We start from the raw sequence: 27,638 nt of genomic DNA, 5'->3' as shown, positions 1-27,638 counted from the left end.
CAATTCAGGGCTCAATCCCAGGACCCTAGGATCATGACCTGAGCCGAAGGCAGACACTTGACTGAGCCACCCAGGCGCCCCTCCTTTGCATCTTAAATAGTGCCTGTGTCAGGAACTTAGAGTCAGTAATTGTTTGTTTGACTTGATTATTCACAAAACTGTTATCTGTCTTCCCAAAGTAGAATAACTCCACGAAAACATGGAGTTTTGGCTATCTTGTTCACTTTGTTGCTTCTGTTTAAAACGTGTTTGGCACATAGTAGGCATGCAGTAGATGCTTGGTAGATGGTTAAATGAATAATACTTTGGTGGCTTGAAGAGAGGCATTCTAACCTATGATTTAGTCCCTTATTATATTGTTTGTGTTCTTAAATGCTGAGGGCTTAAGAAATTTATACACCCAAGAGGATAAGATCCTTCATTCACTCATATAGGATTATTCTTGAATTGAAGCCTCATGTATACTGACCAACGTTCTTAGAATTATAGGACTTGGGAAAAAATATATGAGAGATTTGAGATTAATAATTTAGTTTTAAAAACATAAATGTATCTTTGATTTGATGCTGTTACTGATTTTCTCTTAGTGGGATAAAGCTTCATACTTTGATGGTACAGATGGTTTGGCCTTTGCTCTCCCTAACCAGGTCCTTTTGTAACCAGAAGCAACCATTTGTAAGCTCGCTTTCGAAGCCCGGAAAGCATTTGTTCCATTCTAACTGGCCGGTGTATCTCATCAGTAAAAAAGAAATGGAGCCTATGAATCATTGGAGGAACATTATAAATCAGATTAGGATAGAGAAGCTAAACTTAGTTTCTTATAAATAGGATTTATGTAACTATAAAACAGATTAGACTTGAATTAAAATATAAATATTTGCTTATCATTAAATATTCCAGTTCGGTTTTAAAGTTGTCCACTAACATCTATTCTATTTTAAGCAAAGATACGACCCATGTCAGAATGTAGGATTTATGACGCTGTATGTTTTCACAGGGGCTGCTGTTCTCTCTCCAGTTACGGGCTTAGTACGATTTTTCTCTTTTTTCCCTTCCAAGCCAGAGTTAGTGGATCAGAAATAGTTGTTTTGTAATGATAATATGGTGAGCTATGAAATGGTGAACAACTAGTTCATCTTCATTTAAGATGAAATCAAAACTAAAATGTGACTTGAATTATTAGGGGTTAAAAAAAGAGAAATCACTTAGCTTTGACACCGGGAAGACTTTCTTTTGTTTAATACAAGTGGGGTAAAATAATCACGATATTACTACTTTTAATTAGTTGCTAGTTTGTAGGGTCAGTTACAGGTACAGCATGTAAAGTTTAGCAGTGGCTATAAACCAGATATAAATAACAAAAACCTTGACAGTGTAAGCAGTGCAGACAGGAGGTGTGGAAAGGGGATAAAGGAGGGTGAGGGGCATGGAAGTGTATCCGTTTCTGTCATGTACTTGGTGGAGAGTCATTCGTTACTATCTTGTTTATAAATCAGCACAGTTTGAAGTTAAGGAATCCTCTTTAGGTTTATGAAGGTGGCTGGCCACTAGAATTAAAAATAATATGACAAAGCTTGGTGGTGATTAGTCGAAGGGACATGGAAAGTAGCAGGAGCACAGCTGCCTGACCACACCACCATGTAGGGTTGCGGAAGGAGAAGCAGAGGGTAAGTGTGTGCAGCACTGCAGTGCTAGCTGTCAAAAGTGCCGGAAGGAGAACCTGGCGCTGCTTCTTGGGATGGGAATGGAGGTGGCTGGCGGAAGCGGGGAGGGGGGACTTACGTACTTTGTATTTAATATTCTGTACTGCTGGAATTTTATTTTGCCATATGAGTATGTTACTTTTATGAGTAAGACTTTTGTTATCAGATTCCATACTACATGAATAACTTCTATGGAAATAGATCTTGCTTAAAATATGATTGAAAGTAAGGCTTAAACATATACACAAATATTACATGGTTGATTGTTAAGAAACAATCAATCTTTTTTTTTTTTCTTTCTTTTTTTTTTTTTTTGTGGGAAGATGTGTTGCTCTGTGGTGAGCAGAGTGTAGAGCCTTCAGGAAAGCTGCTGCACGCAAGAGAAGTTGAGATCCATCCCCAACCCTACTTTGTAGGCACCCCCTTTTCTTCCTCCCGGCCTTCCCCACATTCTCCCTCCAGTTCCTATCCTTTTCCTGAGGAAGAGAAGGACATGCCACTAGATTGATGAGTAGACCTTGAAAGGCATCTTACCTCAGAACCGAAAGGAGGGAACAGTGGATGGGAAGTGCTGCCAGCGTGCTTGTTCATTGAGTGGACATACGGACTTAGAGCAGCCTGGAGAGCAGAAAAACTGACACCAAGGAAATTCTGACAAATTCCACTAGACATTTGAAATTCTAGCTTACACACACACACACACACACACACACACATCCATCCATCCAGTAATGGAAATTTAGCTGTAAGATCTGTTCATGAGTCAAGGCAAAATATGTCTGAGCAAAGAAACTAAAATTGTGCTTTTCCATTTTCCAGAGCTGTAATTGGCTGTATTTTATTTGTGGCCAAAGATGTAATTAATAACATGCACAGCACCCAGCTTAGTGTCTGACATCCGGTAGCCTTTTGATAAATTTGCTGAATGAATGAATGAAGGCACACATGATCCATAACTGTTAGAAAATGGGTGGGTTCTTAAAGTATGTTGCTTGAGTAGATGAATGTTAAACCAAATGGCCAAATCATGGCACAAAATAAATAGGTGCATTTTACTAGGTAAATTTAAAAATGATGACAAGTGGGGCACCTGGGTGGCTGGGCTGGTTAAGCATCTGCCTTTGGCTCAGGTCATGATCCCAGGGTCCTGGGATGGAGGTGCCCTGTATACTCAGGCTGCCTGCTCAGCAAGGAGTCTGCTTCTCCCTCTGCCCCTCCCTCCTGCTCACGTGCACAGGCTCTCTCAAATAAATAAATAAAATCTTTTTTAAAAATGACAGGTAGGGGCGCCTGGGTGGCACAGCGGTTGGGCGTCTGCCTTCGGCTCAGGGCGTGATCCCAGCGTTGCGGGATCGAGCCCCACATCAGGCTCCTCCGCTATGAGCCTGCTTCTTCCTCTCCCACTCCCCCTGCTTGTGTTCCCTCTCTGCTGGCTGTCTCTATCTCTGTCAAATAAATAAATAAAATCTTAAAAAAAATAAAAATGACAGGTAATTTTCCAGAAAACTGCACTTCTTGTACTTACTAATTTGAAAGAACTGGGCCTATGTAGGTGCCTATTGGTGTAGGAGAAAAAAGGAATACCTTGGGCAGATTGAGGTTTAATTAAAATTAGTTTTGGCTCATTTGAATTAATTCCTATAATAGACTTGTTAATGAAGTGTTAAATGATCATCTTGAGAATCCCAGGAACTGTCAAAAGTTGATGTAGGAGAACTGAGAAACTTAAAAAAAAAAAAAAAATTCCAAGAGTCCCATGCTAAGAAGGCAGAACTGTTAAAGAAAACAATCTTTGGGGGTTGGGGGCACAGGGATAATTTCCTGCTTCTCCGCAGGAGGCTGACGGCTTTTCCATCCACTTGTTCTGTTTGGTGGACGGGCTGAGCCTGGGCACCCCTCTCCCGAGTCCGGTGCTTTCTGAGCCCAGGACTGTTTGGGTCCACTTTTTTCTTTATTACTGTTTATCTGCTTTTACCTAGTTTGTTTATTTCACTATTAGGAATTCATGTAAATATGGGGCACCTGGGTGGCTCAGTCGTTAAGCGTCTGCCTTCAGCTCAGGGCATGATCCCAGTGTTCTGGGATTGAGCCCCGCATCGGGTTCCTACGCTGGGAGCCTGCTTCTTTCTCTCCCACTCCCCCTGCTTGTGTTCCCTGTCTCGCTGGCTGTCTCTCTCTCTGTCAAATAAATAAATAAAATCTTAAAAGAAAAAAAGGAAATTCAGTAAATAAAAATCAAGTTTTCTAATAAAAAGTTTTCTTCTTACTTACATACAGTTTAACAGTGTATCTGACACCGAGAATCAGACTAGATTACTTTATAACTGACTGCCTAGGATGCTGTTAAAAAAATACTGAATTCCACATTTATAAAACATTTATCAAGCATCTACTCTCTATCCTGTGGTGGGTTTGGGGTTGAGCAGTGCAGGGTTGAACAATACATCTACCTTTGAAAAAACGTACAGTCTAGTAGTAAGGATAGGATTCCAGAGAAGGGCTCGGCTCAGAGGCACAGGCAAATTCTTCCTTTGTTCAGCTTCCCCCTTTCTCCGGTTCCTCCTTCTGTCTTTTCTCCGAAAAGCTCCTTCTCTACGCTCCCCCCACCAAACTCTTAAACTTCCTTAAAACCAGCTCATTATTTGAAGCAAACTCAGGTCTTATTAATCTTACTACGTTCCTTATCAATCTTTCTAAGTGGATTTTTTCTATAGAAACTTACCACTCTAGTAAATTACCAGAAGGAAAAGAAAGATTTTCCTTTTGTAAATTAGCTTCGTCATTATCTAGCCCAAAGCGCTTTTTAACCAGTGGCTTAAGCTTTCTAAAATCAGCAAGCAATATGACCGCTTTATCAGTGGTGGAGAAATTTGCGGCCTCAGATGGTTCAAATTTTCTCAATATCTTGTCTCTGAATAGAAAGAACGTGCCTTCTGGAACTCCATCCTCTTCTTCTGAAGTTGCATTAATGATATTTAACATTTTATTAAAACAGACCTTTATAACCTCTTTCTAATTTTCTGATTTTTGGTCTGCTCATTTTCCAAAACACAGCTAAATTTAGTTGTGAGTAATCAGCCGTACAAATGAAAACCCTGTGGGGGCATTTACCTATCTGTTCCCTCTGATAACACTTTTAGTCTCCATCTCTGCTTCAGAAATTTGTTCAGAATACTCAAGAGCTTCTGTTGCGCTGGGGGTGGGGGTGGGGTTGGGGTTCTGCTTTTTCTTCCACTCCCAATCTCTTTCTTCCAAATCCAAATGCTAATAAAAGTTCTCACCACAAGAGCGGTCTCTCCTTTTGTGTCTTGTTTCAGAGTTTGTTTGAAGCTAGCTGTTAAGATGCCCACAGGCAGCAGGCCTGGGAGCTAACCTTTGAACAAATGTAGACTTGTTCATTTAGTAGAATATTGTATTTAATACAAAATGTAAATAAGGAGTTTGAGGTTGTTCCCCTAGGACAGGAAAGGAGCCCTGTACTAGGTGTCCCTCATTTTGGAGATTTAGTAAGACGATATAAGGAAACTAATTGTTAATTAAAGTACTGTAAGACGAGAGTTGTTTGTTTTTTAAGATTGAAGTGGGTGAATTACCTTAGTTTTATTTCGTAATCAAATTTATTTTAAAGATTTTCCCCCCACAATTTGATTTATTCAGTTACTGTTTAGCTGAGACTTCTGACCATTACTTCAACCTGTTCTTCTTATGACTTGTAATTTGTGAACCTTGTAATCCAGGCTCTGTTTTGTTTGAAGAATAACTTTCTAAACCTTAAGATGATTAGGAGTGTTTTTTTCCCCCAGAATTATTTTGGAGGACCTTGTCTAGGAGACTTGACCCTAGTTTTTCATCAACTTTGCCATTTATTGCTACAAGAATACTTAATATGTATAAACAAGTGAGAAGATATATGGACTCTGTTCTCAACTAAGAACCAGATACCCTCTGAAGCCTTGCCAGATTTGAGAGCTTTCTGAAGAGGAATTGATAAAAAAAAAAAAAAAAAAAAAAAGTCATCTGTGGTTTTTCTGATTCTCTAAATACTTTACTCTGCCTGCCATCTCATTTGGTGGTGGAGCGAGGTTCAGAAGGACCTCATTCAGGTGTACTTTTGTGAGCCTCTGTTCTCAGACTTTGTCCATGGACCACGTTGCATCAGAGGCAAAGTTAGTGTGGTGGTTCCTGACCTTGCTTACACAGAGGAAATCTTCAAAATTAGTCATATTGCTGATGTCAGGGCCCCTTGCAGACCCTGAATTTCTGGGGTGTGAGGCCCCTGCAGGGTGTTAGTGAAAAGCACCCCAGATCTTAGCCAGGGTTGAGTACCATTGTTGAAGAGCTTGTTAGAAATGAGGATTCTAGTCCACTCTACCAAACCAGGGAGTCTTGGTGGACAAGGTCCTAGAATGTGCATTTTTAAGAAAACCTCAGTTAAAAATGCAAACTAATTTTTAAGGGATTTAAGGGCTATCTTTTTGTTTGTTTGTTTGAGCTTGTTTACACCAAAGAGAACCAAGAGCAGCTCTACTGAGAAGTGGTAACTTGGGAAGGGAAGAGAATTGAAAGTCCAGAGATAGGGTCTTTTTCTTTTGAAAGAAAATAAGGGACATGTTGCTTTGTGGAACAGGAGCTTGGTGGTAAAACTGAGTTGCCTGTTTTCATCGTTTTTTGAAATCTGGATGCCTTGAGGCTTTCTTCCAGAGAGCTGATGGTCCTTGCAGAATGATCAGTGGCATGGGTGGAGAAGTCAGAAACCAGTTAGGAAGGAAGGAAGAGAACTAAGAATTCAGAGACCCACGATCAACTCTTTAAGTCTCATTGCATTTATTTTTGTTTCACTTTTTTTAATGGCCTATTAATTCAGAATCAAATTTTTTAGTATATAACCTACAGATGGTCTTGCCTGCTATAAACTTTAAAAAGTTCCATACTGGTTAGCCTGTGAAACATCATGGCCTTGTCTTCCACCGCTGCAACTACAGGTTAATTCTGGCCTTGCCTTTAGTAGCCCTTGCCTGATTTGCTGACCCTCCTCATCTGAAGGTGGGTGCTTGAGTGCAGTACACAGATTTCCTCATCCCTGTAGTTTGTTTTAAAAGCAGCTTGTTGTGTGTTCCAGCCCCAAAGGACAGTAGGATAGTCTTTGGACAAATGAAGACTTTCTGTCCTGACAGTGAGGTAGCACCCTTTAAAACTCAGTTCCTTGGGGCGCCTGGGTGGCTCAGTGGGTTAAGCGCCTGCCTTCGGCTCAGGTGGTGATCCCAGGACCCTGGGATGGAGCCCCGTGCCTCCGGCTCCCTGCTTGGAAGAGAGTCTGGTTTTGCCTCTCCCTCTGCCCCTCCCCTCTGCTCATGCACACGTGCTCTCTCTTGCGCTCTTTCTCTCTTTCACTCTTGCTGTCAAATAAATAAAGTCTTTAAAAAAATAAGTAAAACTCAGTTCCTTAATTTTTCGAAGGCACTTGGCCTCCTTTCTTCCTTTGTTTAGGGTTCTCTTGTTTCTGGCTGTGCGGTAGCAACCATTCTTTGAAACTCTTGAACAACTTTAAGCCTTGGCCCCTGCTGCTTGGTGTGCATCCTGTGGCAGTCCTCCGGAAATCCTAGTTTTTGGACACTGAAACTAATTAAAGGATTAAGCTACGACTAGCGAGAGGGTGATAAACAGTGCTTGAGAGGGTCACTTACTGTTTAGTGCGTCTTGTTAGCAAAAACGGCTCTAGTTGCAGATGAGAGAAATAGCAGTAGTAATATGGGAGAGTAGAGTCAGATACTTGGCCAAGTTCTTGTAAGGAGACAAAGCACCGAAGTCGGCTTTGGAACAGTGTCCCTAGGGGAGGGAGAGACAGGCTGTCTGCTTTGATGTTCATTAGCTTGACAATTGCCTGAGCTGAGCGCTTTATTTGTTGCCAGTCTAGCAAAATAGGGGCTGCTTCTAGGAGATGGTGAACCTAGCTTCTACTCAATTTTGCTTCAGTGTTTAACAAAGTTACAGAACTCTCGCTTTCTGGAAGTCCCTTATAAATATCCCTTTTACAAGGCTGTTCACTGGACCACGAAAATAGCTTGTGAAGAGTGGGTCGGAGGTACGTTTATTTTCCTATTCCTTGGGTCTCTTAAGGACCTTAAAACAAAGATTTTCTAGTGCAATTTAGTTGGTACTTAAGGGGAACATGTTATTCAAATCAGTCTACCCTGCCTTCTAGCTAATATTTCTTTTATTTTTGTTTTAGGTAACATTTCTGGATAGGATACTTTATCCTTCTTTCTCTGAAATCATGTGAAAACGTGAACTCATAAATTCACATTCCTCCATGGTGTGGTGTGTTGAAATAGCTTCGCTAATGTTTTCTTTATATCCCATGCCCTCCTCTCTCTCCCGCCCTTACTTCCTTCTCTAGTCCTATTTAGTACTTGAAGATATTTTTAGGTATAGTGATCTTAATTTCTAATCTACAGGTTGAAATTCTGCAGCTGTTTATGTAGAAGTTAAAGAACAAAGGAGGACCTTTAATGATGGTTGATTTGTGTGTTTAGGCATTCTTTTGCTCCTCTCTCTCCTTTCCAGTAAGCTATGAGATCCTGCTCTTCCCAGTACATCCTGACTGGGTACTTGTGGCAGATGTACAATTTTTTGATCTAGAAAGTGCTCTGAGGAGTGGAAAGTGTTGTCTGCCGCCTTCTCCACCCACTTTAGAGCTGTCCATAGAAGGTGACCAGCCTCTACACTAAGGTATCATCTAAATGTGAAAAAATAAAAATAATAATATGGAGTGGAAGTTACTTCATGGTTTAACCTTGTTAATTATCAGTATATTTCTGTTGGCATGGTAATCAACTTTGGTACTTATGTACTTATAAGATTCATAAGATAAGCAAAAGTTACCAAATTTTTAATAAGTACCAAGTGTTTGCCTCTACTCGTAGAAAGGTTTTCTTTTCTCCATTAATGGATCTTTACCTTTACTGCACTTATTCAGTTTTTAATTATTTAGCATACCCTGTTCTTGGAGGAATGTACAGAGTGTATGGCTACAAGATTTTTGGTCTAAGATACTTGCTGCTGTATATGATTTGAGTAATGTGTACCATTCAGTGATTCCTAAACAACACCCCATCAGTGGCAGGGTGGGGTCTTCCCTGGAGACCTAGAGTGCTATTTTTTGCCATTGATGAAGCGTAAAGGAAGTACGTAGCCGTTTTGTGTGTTCGGTATGGGAAGGGGGTTCTTATCTCTTCTTTATAACCAAAACTGTTTAAATGAAGTACAGTAATTATATGGGTTAGCCCTCTAATTCTGTGCTTATTCTTCAAACATTAATAGTGGGTTAACTAACTGGCTTTAACAGCAGTTAGAGATTATTTTTAATGTGTAAGTAAAAGTGTGGCCATTGTTCCAAGAAAATGTTCTATTAAGTATCATCTGAGTCCCATTGGGCTTGGGATAACTTGGTCAGAAGAATAGATGGCTATTTCTTGGACAGCATCCTAAACTTTCTGAGGTATCAGAGTTGCAGTCATCATCATAAAGCATTTGCTGGACTTTTCCTATTTGGTGTTTTTATAGAGAGGAAGAAGGAGAGTGGAAAAGAGATATTATAAGAAATTGGCTCACATAGTTAAGGAGGCTTACAAGTCTCAAGATCTGCATTTGGCAAGCTGGAGACCCAAAGAGCTGACATAATTCTAGTCTAAATGCCATTCGTCTTGGGACCCAGGAAGAGCTGGGTCAGTTCAAGTCTGAAGGCAGAAAAAAACCTAATGTGCCAGCATGACAGGCAGGAGGAATTCCTTCTTATTTGGAAGGGACCATTTGTTCTTTTGAGGCCTTCAAACAATTGGATGAAGCCCACACACACTAGGGAGGACAATCCTTTTTTTCTTTTTTTTTTTTTAAGATTTATTTATTTATGTATTTTAGAGAGATCGGGGGAGGAGGGCATAGGAAGAGAGGGTCTTAAGCAGATCCTGCACTGAGCGCAGAGCCTGACTCGGGGCTCAAATCTCACAACCCTAGATCACAACCTGAGTTGAAACCCCAAGAGTCGGATGCTTAACCAACTGTGCCGCTCAGGTGCCCGCGGAGGACAATGTTTACTCAGTTTTACTCAGTCTACCAAGTCAAATGTTAATCTCATCCCACACGTCCTCACTATCTGGTCGCTGTGGCCCAGTCAAGTTGACACATAAAACTAGCCATCACAGCGTTCTCAGTGGATTAGTCCACTTTTTTGAATACTAAAATTTGCCAGAAGTTTTCCAGGTTCAGTAGAAGTGAATAAACTGTGTTCTAGGCCTGTCAGTTTTTTCCTCCTCCATATTGTACTTGGCTGTGAAGACCAGCTTTGGGTTCTAAACTCTGGTGCTCTTCAATGTAAACAGTTTTTATATTATTAAGTTAGTTAACCTTATATTTTAGTTTCTATTTGTTAGTTGATTTTTAGTTGGTACCGTTGATGAAGTTTATACCCGGGGCAATTTGCTAGAAAGTAGCTCATCAATAACATGAATGGATATATGCAGCTCAGGGATCAGTCTGAAAGATCCCAAATGCAGGATTTTTCATACCAATTTAAATGTATTCATCTATTCATTCATTCTTTGTTTGGTTTATAAAACTAATACATGCTTATTTTCAACACCCAAATATTACAGATATGTCACAAAAAGTACAGTACCTGCGATTACAACCCATGTTGATTGTTTGGCATATAGTCCGCAGATTTATTACTGTTATTCCTTTTTAGCAGTAGCATATATAAGTAACACCACTTGATTAGAAGAGTTTGACTGGTAGTTATGGGAGGGAAGAAAATGAGAATACTTACGAACTTTTTAGCAGTTACTGGGGACAGTTTTGTTCTAGGGTTGTTAGACTCCGTAATTTTGGCAGGAAAAAAACCGGATGAGTCCTACTAGGATACCTGCCCTACCCGCTGTGTTTAATAGTGCTTAAGAATAACAAAAGAGAAGGAAATCACATTGTGACAGGGCTGTCAGCTTGTGAATTCTCTGTAAATGGGGACACTAATAATGCCATGTGATCATAACCAAGTTGGCTTGAATGTCAGAATCTTGTCATCATGGTAAGTGAAGTGTTCCATATTGTTCCAGCATTCCGTGTGCAGACCTTCATCTGATAGCACCCCATATAAGGCTAATGTATTACAATGTTAATTCTCTCTGAAGTATTAAAAAAATGAAACAAAATAAGCCATTCTGTTACTGTTCGTGTTAATTCCTCCGCATAGTTTAAGAGTTGGTGAGAGTTGAGTCTAGCCCATTGCCCTCCTCAGCTTTAGACCAGTGAGAATTGCCCTGTGCCCCAGCAGAACACAGATAACTCTTGGGCAAGAGGCTGTTTCTCTTTCTCTTGACTTGAGCATTGATGGTGTCTTTTTCTGTTTTGTGTTTGTGTTCTGACAGTTTTGATGTATATGTAATGGCCAACAAATGTGCAAGTGATAGGGCTATCACACAAGTAAGGAATGAATTATGCCAGCTGTTCAAATGCACATTTCATGACTTCCAGAGGTTTCTTCAAGGCAGTGGTTGAGAACTCAGCTAGTAATGATCATCAAGAAATAGAATTAGTTAGTGAAGGTCTTTGATACTGTGTAAAGCATCACAGTTGTCACTGCAGCCTGGGAGTATTGACCAGTGATCGTGAGGATAGTAGAAGAAGCAGTGGAATTGCCAGAAACCTGCCATATTGCAGAGGAGAAGCAGTCTCCTCTGTACCTGTCTGAAAGTACATCTCCTCCATGGGATTATGCTGGAACACATTTGCTTAGGGGTTATGTTATGTCCAGATCACACAGTCTCTATACCTAGATTTTTTGCATTTCTAAGCTCAAAACAGTAATTGAAATGAAAATAGGCCATGATAAGGCATTGCCTGGGAAAAGTTACTTTTGACAGATGAAGGTGCTGCTTTGGGTTGAACTTGTTAGTTCTGTATATTTAAAATGATTGCAAACAGACCTGCTTAGTTAATTTTTGCTTATTCTTGGATTTTGCATGTTTCATGTATTTTTAGTTCTGCAAACAGATTATGCACATTTGTCATTCTAATCCACCTCTTCAACCAAACGTGTGTCATTTCCCCTAAATATGTGTTAGTCTTTTCCCCTCTTGGCGGAACTGCCGTATGTGGACTTAACGCCAAAATTTAATGTTAGCAATAAGGTAAGTCTGCTTTTAAGATACCAAAATATATTTCAGGGGCGCCTGGGTGGCTCAGTCAGTTAAGCATCTGCCTTCGGCTCAGGTCATGATCTCGGGGTCCTGGGAAAGAGCCCCACGGCAGGCCCCCTGCTCACTGGGGGGTCTGCTTCTCCCTTTGCCCCTCTCCACTCCTCATGGCTCATGCTCTCTCTCTCTCTCTCTCTCAAATAAATAAAAATCTTTAAAAAATTAAAAAATAAAATATAAAGTATATTTCAAATTCAAATGGAGACTTTCTTGGTTATCTGAGCACCACTGCTACTGTACCTCACTCTTCCTGCATCTGCACAGTTAATTGAGAAGATGTTGTTAATTTTATTAGCAGATAAGAGCTGTGTCTGTTACATTTTTATCTCTTTTAGTCTTTTTAAGGCATATTATTCCTTTAATTGATACCTGATCTTTAACACATCCAGAGAGAACTTCTTACTACCTCCTCTATTTGGTTTTGGCTTTTTTTTTTGTTTTATTAGTTTAAAACACGATAAAATTTCATTCACTCAGCAATCACTTTTTGACTACTTACCGTGTGCCAGAAATGAAAAATGACATAGTACCTTCAAAAACTTAAGGCAAAACATTCAGTTTTTTGAATTCTAAAAATAAGCAACATTTTCCTAGTATTTCTTAATACCTCCTAACCCCTTCTGTGTTTTATTTTACTAATTTTTATTCTGTCCTTTTTGGTGTCTGATTAGGTTGTAGAGTTAGAAGAGTTAGTTGGCTTGCTTTTTTTTCTCTTTTTGCTCAAGATCTTTAGTACCTCCTTGGAAGACAAAGTATATACACTCATCTATTCCTGGCTTTTTTCCAATTTGAAGAAAGAAGAATAAGGCCTTAAAATATTATTATAGGTAAAATAATAAAAATAATAAATTCTTACATATATAAACATAAAATAATTGAAATAATGACTTTTTAAACACCATGTACAAGGCATTTTATTCAGCACTTTCCATTATTACTTGACTTAATCCTTAAAACAACTTTACAAAGTGGGTGAAATCATCATTGTCATTAATCAATTCCATTTTGCAGATGAGGAAACTGGGCTCAGAGAGGTTAAGTGACCTAGCCACAACTTTACAGCTAGTGGATACTGGAGCCAGAACATAAAACCAGATAGTCTGACCTCAGAGGTGTACCCCGCCGAAGAGCCAAACCAAAGCTCAGGAGTGAAATTTAGAAAGACAGTGGAGTTGTTAGTTCCTGTCTTTCTCAGAACTCCTTTTACTGCTTTGATGTCTTACTTCAAAATGGCTGTCCGATGTTTTCAGGCTTCAACATGTCAGTACACGCAACTCTGTATGCCTGTTCCAAATTAGGGGAAAGAATCTGTTTAGTGCAGGTAGAGACCAGGTTCCATCCCTGTTATGGTGAGGAGTGGTTTTCAGAAAACGAACATCTCCTTGCCATCTTGAATACTTCAAATGCATGGGTAATTTACCTCATCTGGATGATAATTAATGGGTGATGTGATGGCAGAGATAAGGGAACACTGGCTAAAACTAGCTTTGGAAAGTCGATAGTATGGTAGAGGATGTAATATATGAGACGTATTTACAAATTGTAGTGTTGTGTGTTTAAATGTTGGAAATGGCAGCTGTGTCCTGTGTTATGTGTGAAGAGTATGATAAGGGATTAAAAAGTGGAGAACTAGAAACAGTGAGGGAAAACAAGAGGATCCTTTATTTCATCTTTGAAAGCTAAGCTAGAGGGTCAGATTGTGTAATGCTGTGGAAGATATAAATGGCATAATTTTAAGGGAAAGAATACACGAATGGAGGGAAGTAATGATAGTGAACATGTTATTGTGTTTACTGTGTAGTGAGCACTGCTTCACGTTTGTAAATAAATTCTCAGAACAAGTAATTAGACATAATTCTCCTTCTTTTATAAAATGCGGCAGCAGAGAGGTCAAGTTGCTTACCCGACGTCACAGAGTTACTAAGTGGTAGAGCCAGAATTTGAACCTGGATGTCCAGGTTCAAATGTCAGAATGCTTTTTGTGTATGAGATATTATTATTTGCCTTAGTGTAATTGAATATAGGTAATTCTGCTATGGAATCCAAATTAGTTTGAACATATAAAAGAGGGTATCCATTTTCTCAGAATATTCCAAGTTGAATATTTGTATATTCTTGGGGGAAGTCCTGGGGAGGGGGGAACTGTATTTGTCCTCAGAGTTTGCAGTTCATTTTGAGGACAGGAGACCACACATGAAAGGTGTAAGAACAGAAACAGAAACTTATAAAAAGAGCACATTAATGACGTACAGAGTAATTTTTGCCCCCCAAAATTAAAAAAAAAAAACATTGAGTTGCATATTTTAAATGGGTGAACTGTATAGAATGAATTATATTTTATTTATTTTTTTTTTTTAAAGATTTTATTTATTTATTCGACAGAGATAGAGACAGCCAGCGAGAGAGGGAACACAAGCAGGGGGAGAGGGAGAGGAAGAAGCAGGCTCATAGCGGAAGAGCCTGATGTGGGCCTCGGTCCCATAACGCCGGGATCACGCCCTGAGCCGAAGGCAGACACTTAACCGCTGTGCCACCCAGGCGCCCCAGAATGAATTATATTTTATTAAAAAAAAAACCCTGACCTTTAGTGAGTGAACATTGTGGTAAAATATACATAACATAAAAGTTAACATTTTAACAAATTTGAGGTCTACAATTCATTGGCATTAAGTACATTTTACAGCGTTGTGCAACCATTACCACTGTCCATTTCCAGAATGTTCTCATCGTTCCAAATAGTAATTAACTTTTAATATGCCAGCCCAAGTTTGGAAGGAGTAGTCTTGATCTACTTGATTTTAAACTTTTTAGACTTTAAAAATACTTGCTCTTCCCAAATTGAGTTTTGTTTCTCTGAAGTTTTTAGCCTTTTCCGTTTCCCCTAAAATGTGCTTTTTCTTTTGTGTTCCCTCAGATAATGGCATCACTATTTATGAAGTTGTCCAAACAAGAAATCACTATTATATTTTCTTTGTTTCTCCATTCCATATATTTAATCACGAGAGCCTGTAGATTGTGCCTCCCTAATATCTTTGAACCTGTCTCCTACTCTGTATCCCCACTGTGACAGACTAGAGTCTGTCTACTTTCACACGTATTTAATAGTCAGTCATAGAGGGATCAGTAGAGAAAAAATGATCCGGAAGAATTAAGATAAATAAACAATGCTGAAAATTAGGAATAGGAGACCTCCATGCAGAGAGTTCCAGTGCAATGTGGTGACTCTTGGATGCCTTTCCTGAGCACTCCAGTCCACACTGGTCTCCTTCTTACCCAAGATTCATTCATTCATTCATTCTTTATTCTGTATCTACTCTGCACTTTAACGATTTGTAACACTTCTGTCTACCTTCAAAATATGTCCCCCATTCACTTTTCATACCTATGCTGCCACCCTAGTCGGAGCCACAGTCTTCTCCCATCCCCTCTCTGCTTCTCTCCTCACCTCTGTTTAAAAGCAGCGCTCAGGGTGATCCTGTGGAAACATAGGAGATCTTATCAATCTTCTTTTTAAGAACTCTCCCGGGACACTCCTCAAAGTCAGAGTCTGAGTCAGAGCCTTTCGTACAGTGAAGACTACGAGTCCCTTGTGATCTGGCCCCTATGGACGTTCTGTATCGCACACCCCCTTGACTGGCTCAGTTCCAACCATGCTGGTTCACTCTGCTCTAGAAAATGCCAGGGGTGCTTTTGCTTCTGGGCCTTGGCACTTCATGGAGATAGTGTTTGGCTCATCCAGCTCAGCTCTCAAACCTCACTTGAGTGAGGTACTTACTTTTTGTTGTCCATCTCCCACATCCGAATGCATGCTCCTTGCAGGCAGTTTTGCCTCTTAGTCCATTCAGTATATCCAGGGCCTGGATGTCTGGCACACACCGGGTGGACGGATGCACAGGACATATTTGTTTAATGTCTGTTTGCCTAGCACATAATACATTCTTCCCTTTCTGTGTAGTCGTCTTCTGGTGAGATTTTTGTCTTTGGTGTAAAGACCGTGATGCTACTTTTCTATCTCCTGTGTTTCTGTGCTAAAATAAATGAAATCTTTATTCTTTCTTTTCATGTACTAGATTTGTTTTTTTAGCAGTTTTATGTCTTAAAGTTAGATAAGGCTTCAAAAAATGTTAGTAGTCCCCAAATTCAACTTCTTTAGGTGTCCACCTTTTATTTCTTTAAGAAATCCTGAAGCAGGCTGTCGGGGGGTGGGGGGGGGAAGTAGGCAGGATGAGGAGGGGCTGATGAGCTCAGCGGCAGGTTAGCTGGGATCACTGAGATCAGTGGCCTGTGGCAGTTGGTGGGGGCGGGGGTGGTGAGAGGTGGGCAGAGCCTGAGGTAGCAGGCGACCCCAGGGTCTTCACTGAACTCAAAGGATTTGGTTGCCAAGGAGCCCAAGTAGAAGAAATACGGAGTTTAGAGCCTGAGAATTTTGAAACATTAAAGCCAGTTGATGGGTTAATTTTTCTTTTCAAGTGGCAGCCAGGAGAAGAACCAGCAGGCTCTGTAGTTCAGGACTCCAGACTTGACATATTTTTTGCCAAGCAGTTAATTAATAATGCTTGTGCTACTCAAGCCATAGTAAGTGTGTTATTGAACTGTACCCATCAAGATGTCATTTAGGAGAGACATTATCAGAGTTTAAAGAATTTTCACAAAGTTTTGATGCAGCTATGAAAAGGTTTGGCACTCAGCAGATCAGATGTGATTCGACACGTACACAACAGTTTTGCCAGACAGCAGATGTTTGAATTTGCTGCAAAGACATCAGCAAAAGAAGAAGATGCTTTTCACTTCGTCAGTTATATTTCTATAAACGGAAGATTGTATGAATTAGGTGGATTAAGAGAAGGACCGATTGCTTTCTGTGCATGCGATCAGGATGACTGGATCAGCACCGTGAGGCCAGTCATAGAAAAAAAAGATACCAAAGTACAGTGACAGTGAGATTCAGTTTAACTTAAAGGCCGTTGTGTCTGATAGAAAAATGATGTATGAAGAGAAGATAGCAGAGTTACAAAGACAACTTGCTGAGGAACCCATGGATACAGATAAGGGTAATAATATGTTAAATGCTATTCAGTTAGAGGTTACCAAAAATCAGATGCTTATTGAAGAAGAAATACAGAAACTAAAAAGATTTGAAAATATCAGAAGGAAGCATAATTATCTGCCTTCCATTATGGAATCATTAAAGACTCCAGCAGAACACCAGCAGTTAGCACCACGAGCAGAAGAGGCAAAAGGAAAACAGAAGGCCAAGAAAGCACAGGAAACCAAGAAGATGCATTTCTGCTTCTGCATTTATGTCATGGAAACCATTAAGTGTAAAGAACTTAGAGGGGCGCCTGGGTGGCTCAGTCGGTTAAGCGTCTGCCTTCGGCTCAGGTCATGATCCCAGACCCTGGGATCGAGCCCCACATTGGGCTCCCTGCTCAGTGGACAGCCTGCTTCTCTCTCCCTCTGCCCCTACCCCTTCTCAAATAAATAAGATCTTAAAAAAACAAAACAAAACAAAACAAAACTTTGAGCAGCATCCTAATTGACTCTGCACGTTTGGCAATAGTACCAGTCTGTCTTGTCTTTGATGCATGGATTCTTTCCATACCTGCATCATGTGCGTGAACTGCATATTCAATAAAAGTGATGTTCAGAGTGTTGGTCTGGGGCACTTGGGTGGCTCAGTCCGTTAAGTGGCTGCCTTTGGCTCCTGTGTAATCCCAGGGTCCTGGAATCCAACCCCTCTGGGGGCTCCCTGCTCAGCGGGAAGTCTGCTTCTCCCTCTTCCTCTGCCCTTACCCCTGCTCGTGCTGGCTCACGCTCTGTCAAATAAAAAAATAAAATCTTAAAAAAAAAAAAAGTGCTGTCCAGTTCCATTATTTGACATTGGATCTGAGAACTTCTGTTGGTTCCCTGAATGTGTACTATCATAATGAACTTAGAAATGGCACAGATGATATTCTCTACCTGTAATTGTTACAATTAATCTCTCGATCTTTTAGCTCAGTTACATGCTTAAATTTTATAAATGTCAGATCTTGATTAAACTGGATCTGTGTTTCTCCTCATCATTAATGGAAAAAAAAATCCGTATTTGTCTTTGATATCTAAACATTTTGAGGATTTTGAAACTGAGCTTTATCTTGAGGAAGTATGGTTTTAATGCAGCTCATTTGAAAGACGCAAGTATAGTTTTTAGTGATTTTCACTGCTGCCAGTAGAAAAAGTAATAAACATCCCAATTTTATTTTAGTAGACTTAAAAAAAAAATCCTAAAGTATATTCACAACTACTTATATGCACAGTTAATTTTAACTCTTACTTGGTGAATTTAGATGAAATAGTTCATCATTTACATGGAGTAAGTAATATGGTGTGAAACAAACTTACGTGTTCTATTCAGACTTTTGTAGATGTACATATTAAAAAAAAAATAAGTAGCAGTTTTAATGGGGATTCAACATTCAGTTGTTTTCCTTCAGACTGCTGAAAACCCCAGAGACTTAAGAATATTTTTTATTACTGCTGGTTATCAAATCTAAATGTTCACTTGCCAACCCACTTCCTCTTTCTTGGAAGAAGTAAAAGTTATTTTTAGAACTCTGATTTCCTGATTAAGTGGAGTCAGGAATCCCAGTAATTCTCCCTATTAAAGGATATGCTTGCACATGTAAGGAATGTTCTGTTTACCTAGGGTTTATTTAGTTCGGGAATATCTTAAGTCCTGGGACAAGTCCAGCCTTCCCTAAATTGTCTGTCTGAATCTACTCCCTCTGCTCAGCTTTACCCCTTTTAAAATGGAAGTCAAACCTTTACTTTCCAGAAGAACCCATCCTTTTCTTCTGATTTTCAAAAGCATTAGTCCTAAGAAATTAATATTTTGCCAACATTACCGTATTTGATGGTCAGATTTTCAGATTTGAGTCTGTCTTAGAAAGCACAGTCTCAAGAGAACCTGTTTTTTTGTGCGTTGATGGTAATATGCTCACCCGCAGACATTTAAGCTTTTTTAATCCCAGATTGACCTCTCCGGCAAACCCTTGTTCCTGCTGCAGTCTTTACAGTAGCATCATTTTAACTTGTTCTCTGCTGAGTAGTTCTGTGCCCCATCACACGCTGATAATTCCAATTACAAGGCCCGTAGCTCTCCTAAGAGGCAGCGGGAACCAGTAAGCAGTGGGAACCAGGCTTGTTAGCAATACTTTGTGCCAGCCTTTCCTCAGTTTCTCCCTCTTGCAAAGTATGTGGAAGAAAAACCTAATACTAAAACATCTAGGGGAAAATGGCTTTTTGAGAATGAAAGCAGATGCACAGGTGGAAAATATTTTTATGGCTGATATTGTCTGATTTGTGCCTTTATTCATATGATCATTTAAAGAGAGAAAGGAGGAAAGAAAGGAAGGGCCAGCCCCTTTATGCTTTTATTTCCTGCCTCCAGGCAAGGGCTTTAACTCAGTAAGTACTGTTTTCATAACACTTCCTCTGTCTTAGAAATTCCTGGAACACCCAACACCAAAAATTTCAATATTTTTCCAGGTTTGTCTTAAATAACAAAGGCTGGCAGGAGAATGCCTGAGACCACCCCGTAATATCTAGATGGTTCTGTTTGATTTTGTTTTTTAAGTAAAAGGGTGATTTTTTTTTAAAGGGTGATTATTAAATAGTAGTTAGATATATTTAAGATTATAAATTGAGGGATCAGAAATGTAATCTCATTTCATTTTTTTTTAAACTTCATTTGATTTTCCAAGTATTTGAATGTTTATTTTTACTTTTATCTAAGTATTAACATTCATACAATAACATGCACAAATCTTAGGCATACAGTTCAGTGAATAGACACCTGTCTAACCACCACCCAGATCACAAGACAGAACATTTCCAGTTTCCCAGAAGGCTATCTTGTGCCTCTTCCCAGTCTCCATTCCTCCTTGCTAGAGATAATTTTGACACTATTTTGACTTCTATCACTGTATATTAGTTTTGCCTGTTCTTGAACTTCATATAAATGGAATCATACATACAATACATATAACCACTCTTTTGAAGCTGGTATATGTTATTCATCATTATGTATTTTGAGATTTATCTTCATGTTTGGGTGGAACAATATAGTTCATCTGCGTTGCTGCCTAGTATCAAACAATAAATATTGTTAGAATTATTACTAGTTATTCATTGTGCTGATGGACATTTTGGTTGTTTCCTGATCTGGGCAGTTAGTAAGAGTGGCACTCTTGTTTGTGTCTTTTGGTACACAATTCTGTGGGGGTGTTTGTACCTAAGAATGGACTTGCCAGGTTGCAGAATAGACGTATGCTCAGGTTCAGCATATATTGCCATTATTACAGCGTCCCAGTTCACAGTCTCACTAGCAGCATCTTGAGAGTTCCATATTCTTGTCAACACTCAGTATAACCTTTCCAACACATTTTAATACATTTAAAAACACATTTCCAGGGGGGATTAGAGATGGAAGTGGAGAAAAGAAGAAACGTTATTTATTCTTACTCAAATTAGGAACTGTATCATTTTATATTAAATGTGTTTATTCATTTCTTCTTTTGCCTTGCCTTCTCAACCCAACTCAATATTTTGACAATATTTACTACATTCTACCCAAGAAAAAAATGTATTAAAAAGGCAGGAAGAAGACCTAAGCAAGTGGAAAGATATCTGTGCTCACAGGTTGGAGGACTTAGTATTGTTAAGATGACAGTACTTCCCAAGTTGATCTATAGATTCAGCAATATCCCTGTCAAAATCCCTGCTGCCTTTTTTGTAGAAATTGGCAAGCGAATCCTAATATTCATATGGAAATGCAAGAGACCTGTAATAGTCAAACTTGAGAAAGAACAAAGTTAGAGGAGTCTTTCGTCCCAAAGCTGTAGTCAAGTATAAATACATAGACCAAGAAATACAACTGAGAGTCCAGGGGCACCAGGATGGCTCAGTCACTTGAGCAGCTGACTTTTGATTTCAGCTCAGGTCATGATCTTGGGGTCCTGGGATCGAGCCCTGCGTCAGGCTCTGTACTCAGTGGGGAGTCTGCTTGAGGATCCTCTCTCTCCCTCTGTCCCTTCTCCTGCTTGCTCACTCTCTCTAAAATAAATTTAAAAAGATATACAACTGAGATTCCAGAAGTCAACTTTTATTTATTTATTTATTTATTTATTTATTTATTTATTTATTTATTTATTTTAAAAAAGATTTTATTTATTTATTTGACACGGAGACAGCCGGCGAGAGAGGGAACACAGGCAGGGGGAGTGGGAGAGGAAGAAGCAGGCTCCCAGTGGAGGAGCCCAATGTGGGGCTCGATCCCAGGACTCCAGGATCATATCCTGAGCCAAAGGCAAATGCTTAACAACGGAGCCACCCAGGTGTCCCCAGAAGTCAACTTTTAAATATGATTAGTTGGTATTCAACAAGACAGCCCAGTGGGGAAAGAATAGTCTCTTTTAGTGGATGATTCTGAGACAACTGCATATGCACATGCAAAAAAATGAAGTTGGACCCCTACCTCCCACTGTATACAAAAATAAGTCAAAATGGATCAAAGGCCTAACTGTAAAAGCTAAATTTTATAAAACTGTTATAAGAAAGCGATGTAGGGGCGCCTGGGTGGCACAGCGGTTAAGTGTCTGCCTTCGGCTCAGGGCGTGATCTCAGCATTCTGGGATCGAGCCCCACATCAGGCTCCTCCGCTATGAGCCTGCTTCTTCCTCTCCCACTCCCCCTGCTTGTGTTCCCTCTCTCGCTGGCTGTCTCTATCTCTGTCGAATAAATAAATAAAATCTTTAAAAAAAAAAAAAAGAAAAGAAAGCGATGTAAATCCTTATGACTATGGGATTAGACAGTGATTTCTTTTTTTTTTTTTATGATTTATTTATTTTTGAGAGAGAGAGTGTAGGGAGGGCAGAGGGAGAGAGTTTTAGGTAGACGCCTCACTGAGTGCAGAGCCCAACTTGGGGCTCAAGTCAGGTCTACTACAGATCAAGGGACCTGGGTCAGGAAGCAAAGAATGCATAAGCTTGAAGCAGTTTAACCCTTAAGACCAGTTGGAGTGCTGTTATGAAGGAGGATACAGGAGGAAAGGAAGTCTCCGGGCCCCACCACTTTCCCTAGGAGCAGATGGACAGGGCCCAAGAATCCAGGAGCCGAGTGGCCTCCTGGGCTGGGGTGGTGGAGGCAAAATTAGTGAAAGATCCTAAGAGGCAGGTAAGTCTCCAGGGGGTGTTCCAACAGGTACTGTCAGTGACTTCAGCTGTTCAGTTCTCCTTTTTCATTCCTGTTAACTACCATTCCCTTTTCAGACCTACTTACTACAGCAGCTAGAGTGGATCAGTGAACAATGAGTGGTTAAGGGCACAGTCTTAGAAACAAGAAGAACTGGTGGGGCACCTTGGTGGCTCTGTCAACTCAGTGAAGCCTGCGACTCTTGAGTTTCAGCTCAGGTCGTGATCTCAGGGTCAAGAGATCGAGCCCTGCGTGGGGCTCCGCGCTCAGCAGGGTCTGCCTAAGACTCTCTCCCCCTCTCCCTCTGCTCCTCCCTGCCCCTCTAAAATAAATAAATAAATCTAAAAAAAGAAAGAAAGAAAAAGAAAAGAAAAGAAAAAGAGAAGAACCAGGGAGTTCAAATCGTGGTTCCTCCATTGGAGTTACTTAGCCTGCCTGGGTTTAGTTTCCTCAGCTGCGAAATAACTCTTAAACTTGCCTGTTTCTAAAAGGGAAAGGAGGGCAACCCTACTGAGTCTGTTCTTCCTCTCAGAAATTACTCATGTAGGAACGATGCTGTGATTTAAGTATTGAACATGAGAGGAATTTTAATTCTCAGCCTCGGTGTACCTGTCTCTCTTGAAAGTGTCATTGTGATTTTTCATCCGAGATCTTCTACCATGCAAGTAATTGACAGTTCTCGGAACTGCTGTGAAAGCAATAGTTAAGGCAGACCTGAATCCCTCTTCACCTCAGCCCCAATACTTCCAGGCTAGCAGGAGATTGAGCTGTTGTCCTAACACTGGATTCAGATGTAGCACCACTAGTATAAGAGAATGCCAAGTTAATTTAGATTAATATGAATCAACATACTCCTCCATTTGTTGATGGTAGACTATATAAAGTAGTATCTTATCAGGAGATAAGGCTGGACGGTAGCTGACATGGTAATATTTAGAGAGAGAGTGGTTGAAACAGAAAGGAAAGGGAAGAATTTACTGAGCCTGGCACCGAGCTCACTATACTACGTACTTTCTATGCCTTGAAGGGAACAGTACTAAGAGTTTCCATAAGGACCATGGGAATAGCCTTTGAAAACATAGTTTGCATGTGATCTCATTTACCTGATATTATAGAAACACTTGTTTAAGAGATCTTTGAGATAAAACCTCATTGTAGATTTCAGTGGCAACACATGCTTAACATACACAAAGTAAACACAGAATGTCTGCATTCTGTTTTTTAAAAAATACTTTTCAAGAGAAAAACCACTGGAGTGAAACATCATTCCTTTCCACTCCGGAGTATAATCCAACCACAGTAAAATAGTAGAAAAAGTAACTTCCAAATAGCAAAAATGAGACATTTGGATGGATGATTAAACTAAAAGATTGATGGTTAAGTTCAGTTCTTAGACATAAAGTATTAAAGAGCTACTATGTGAAATATCCATAATGTAATGTATTTGATAGTATAAATTAGAACAAGGTGATGGGTAGTATTTTTCCATATTTTATCCTGCCTTAGGACCCTTACCTCATGGTTAATGCTGAAAACTAACTGAAACCTACCTTAGGGCTACCTGTTTTGTTTGGGGGACCCTCAATTAAGAACACCCTTATCTGCTTTGAGATTATGACCTTTAAGAAGAAGGGGGGAGGGGGAAGAAGTCTTCAATTTCGAATTCTTCCAGCCCATTATAATTAATTGGAGAGTATAAGTCTGAAGAGTAGCAGTAATTTTATTTTATTTTTCCCAGGAAAGCAGATTATATCAGCATATCCAGGAAATCTAAGAAGGTTAGGAGCTGTATAATGGAGTATGATGTGAGTTAGGGGATCCGCTCTGGCTGAACATCATTTATATTTGTGTCCTTTATTTTGAAGGATTTCAGTTAACACCGGAAGTGTTATTTGTGAAGTTGCAGACTCAGGCACATTTTGTTGATCATGTTATAAGTTACATAACAGCTCATCAGCTAAGTTGACAGTTACATTGCTCTTTAAGCAGGTGCGTACATGCTATATTCTTTGAAGCGTAGTTCTGAGTAGTTAGCACTGATGCCGTTTACGACAAAATGCTGCCTTTTGTACCCCCTTACTTTGTACATAGGTCTTATCCCATTTTTTTAACCAGTCCTGAGACTTTAGAAAATTTGTAGCTCCTAGAACAGTATCTGTTCTGATTGATAACCTGTCTGGGAGGGTTTATGAAATTTTATTTGAGTAATAATCCAGTAGTTCCTTCAGATGTTAAGTTTCCATGGCTGAGAGTCCTGAGGAATCTGGGTTAAGACGTGATAAAATAGACCTTTTGGAGAAATGTAGTTGGTTCAACTTCACTATCTTATTTGGCAGTGGTTAATAAATACAGCTCCATATCCTATTTTGTAAAAGTGATATAAAGTTATTAAAGTAGGTTATTAATAGGTAGATCATTGTGATGCCCCTCCTTTTTAGGTTTTCTGTTTCCTTAAAAGAATTAAATCTAATGATGTCATCACAATCTATTGATCCTTCATTACTTCCTAAGCATAAAATTTATTGCAAAGAAGTTGAGGACGAAACATGACCTATTAAAGTTACCTCTTACAATTTCTGAGAAATTGAATTATGTACTCCTGTTTCCTTTTCTTTATTTTATACCAAGCTGTAGATTTTTATTGAAGAACTCCACAAACACACAGCCACAGAGTGAGGCTCAGTTGTAAACTTCGGGAGAATCAGTATAGAGGTTTTCTCAGAATTGCTTTGATGCTTTTTATCATCTTTAAAAGTAAAGATTTATGTTGGAAAAGTAGAGAAGAATGCTGACCTCTTCTATTACCATCTGTGTTCTTAAAAGGGTAAAGACATTTTAAGAGTTAGATTTTTTTTTTAAATAAGACTAAACCTTATTTTTACACTTCACATGTTTTAAATCCCTATTAGCAGGGCACCTGTCTGGCTCACTTGGTAGAACATGCAACTCTTGATCTTGGGATCGTGAGTTTGAGCCCCACGTTGGTGTAGAGATTGCTTTTAAAAAAAAAAAAAATCACTGTCAGACCATTCTTCCAGCCCCATTTTAACTTGCTGCAACTCTGTGATAAGAAAACTCCTTAGAACTGAGCTAGGAGATTGGACTTAACTAGCAATTAACACTTCTTGCATTAGTATGAACTAGTATTTTATTTTTTTAAGGATTTTATTTATTTTGGACAGAGAGCGCGCATGCACATGGGAGGAGGGGTAGATAGAGGGAGACGCACACTCCCCGCTGAGCAGAGAGCCCAACATAGGGCTGGATTCCAGGCCCCTGGGATCGTGACCTGAGCCAAAGGCAGATGCTTAACCAACTGAGCCACCCAGGCGCCTCTTAACTAGTATTTTAGATGACAATATTTAATTCAAAATGGGTAACTGTGTTGTCTTTAAAATTCAGCATCACCTTGAGAATAAGGAATAACTACGTAACTACTTCCCAAGATGTATAAGCACCAGAGCTTACTGATTTGTCTGCAATTATGTGTCTACTTTTCCTGTTATTGTCTTTGAAATTCTTAGGTTGAGCCACAAGAAATTGCTGTTTTTAGGTCACAAATAGTCAAATGTTGGCAGTTTCGTGGTTCAGGCTACGACTTTTGTGGTTTAAATAGACCACTTAATTTGTGGGATTCATTGCGATTGCCATTTCTGATTGCACTGACTTCCTTCTTTAGCACTGGTCTTGACACTTCCACTCAGTCTTTATTCCTGCACTCACCAGCAACGATTGCAGTGTGTTGTTCTGGGCGAGTTTATTGGAAGAACTGCTTTTCACTTTCTCATACTTGCCCTGTGTCTCCCTAGGCTCCTTCACCCATTCATCCCTACCCCATTCATTTGCCAGTAAGTGCTGCTTTAAGAAAAAGCACAGATACTCTTACCCAGTAAAGGGCCGAACACTTTAAAGTTTGAAAAATACATAATTGCTTGGTGTGGTGTAGAAGAAAAAGCACTGACAGAGTCAGAAAACCTTGATCTGCCTCCTGAAAGAAAGGCCTTAGAGAAATAATTTAACATCCCTGGGCTTGTTTCTTTGTGTGTAAAGTATAAATAGTACATTCTTTTATTATACCCATTTAAAAGCAGTTAGGATCAAATGAAATTGAGCTGTTAATTCTTTTTTTATTATTTTCATTTTATTTTTAAATTTTATATCAATTCCAGTATGACCAGGATGCTTAAATTTTATGTTTAAGAGAGAATTCTTTTTAATCTAAACTTCATAGCTGCCAGAATGAAGGTTGGTAATCTCTGATGTCCATTAACATGTGAGTGGATAAACAAACAAAAAAATGGTGGTGTATTTTTACAAAGGAATACTGGTCAACAATAATGGGGATGTGTAAGTTGGAAATTTTAAATGCCTATTCCCACGGTCTTCAGGTTGTTATGTGAGTGTCATATTAGATGTATTTTCTTCTGGGACTTTTCTTATCAGGGAGCAGGTGGTGATGAATAGTGAGACTGAGATTTTCACTTCCTTTCATTAAAGAAAACTTGCTTAGAATGATATAGTAATTGGAAAAGTTAAGGACTTCGGCACCTGGGTGGCTCAGTGGGTTAAGCGTCTGCCTTCCGCTCAGGTCATGATCCCAGGGACCTGGGATTGAGCCCTGCGTCCGGGCTCCCTGCTCACTGGGGAGCCTGCTTCTCCCTCTCCCTCTGCCATTCCCCCTGCTTCTGCCTGCTTTCTCTCTCTCTCAAATAAATAAATAAGATCTTTAAAAAATAAAAAAAGGAAAAGGAGAAGTTAAGGTCTACATCCTTAAGATTTCTTTTTTTCCTTGATCATTTTTCTTGATGTTCTTAGAATGAGAAAAAAAAAGATTTTAACTAGTTGGTTTGTGATGAGAAAAAGGTAGCAAGTTGCAAAATAATAAAAGTGGGTGCAGAAAAAAATGTGTACTAATATGCAGGTATATCACTAAATTCAGCCCCCCCCCAAAAAAAGTTCCCTCATACTCCTGTGCTGTCAGTCCTCTCTCCACTCCCTGGCAATCACTAATCTGTTTTCTGTATCTATAATTATGTCTCTTTTAGAATTTCCTATAAATGAATGCACACAGTATATAATCTTCTGTGTCTGGCTTATTTCATGTAACATAATGCTTTTGAAATTCATCAGCGTTGTTGCATGTATCAGTTGTTCATTCCTTGTTATATATTTCCTTTCTCCCTTTATCGTGTTTCCTCCACCTTTCTGAATGTATGCAGGGTATTTATAATAGCATTTTGTACATCCTTGTCTGCTGATACTCTGTTATTTCTGGTCTGTTTCTGTTGATTGACTTATCTCCTGGTTGATGGGTCATATTTTCCTGTTTCTTTGAATGCCTGGAATTTTTTATTGTATGCCAGACGTTAAGTTTTACATTATTGGGGGCTGCGCTTTGTTGTATTCCTTTAGGTAGTGTTGCACTTTGTTCTTGATATCAGTTGGATCCTTC

At 39.5% G+C, this 27,638-nt stretch overlaps 1 protein-coding gene and 1 pseudogene across 1 annotated transcript in view; both read left to right on the top strand.

Annotated features, from left to right (window-relative positions):
* Positions 1 to 27,638, top strand: part of SPTLC2 (serine palmitoyltransferase long chain base subunit 2) — a 96,856-nt gene that overhangs the window by 54,192 nt on the left and 15,026 nt on the right. The window lies entirely within an intron of this gene.
* LOC123798849 (ubiquitin carboxyl-terminal hydrolase isozyme L5 pseudogene) lies at positions 15,667 to 21,772 on the top strand (annotated as a pseudogene).

Source organism: Ursus americanus, chromosome 26 (assembly GCF_024610735.1).
Source record: "Ursus americanus isolate L20-20 chromosome 26, mUrsAme1.1.p, whole genome shotgun sequence".
Lineage (NCBI taxonomy): Eukaryota > Metazoa > Chordata > Mammalia > Carnivora > Ursidae > Ursus > Ursus americanus.
Note: the sequence above shows the minus strand (reverse complement) of the source record. Positions and strands in the feature narration are given on the sequence as shown.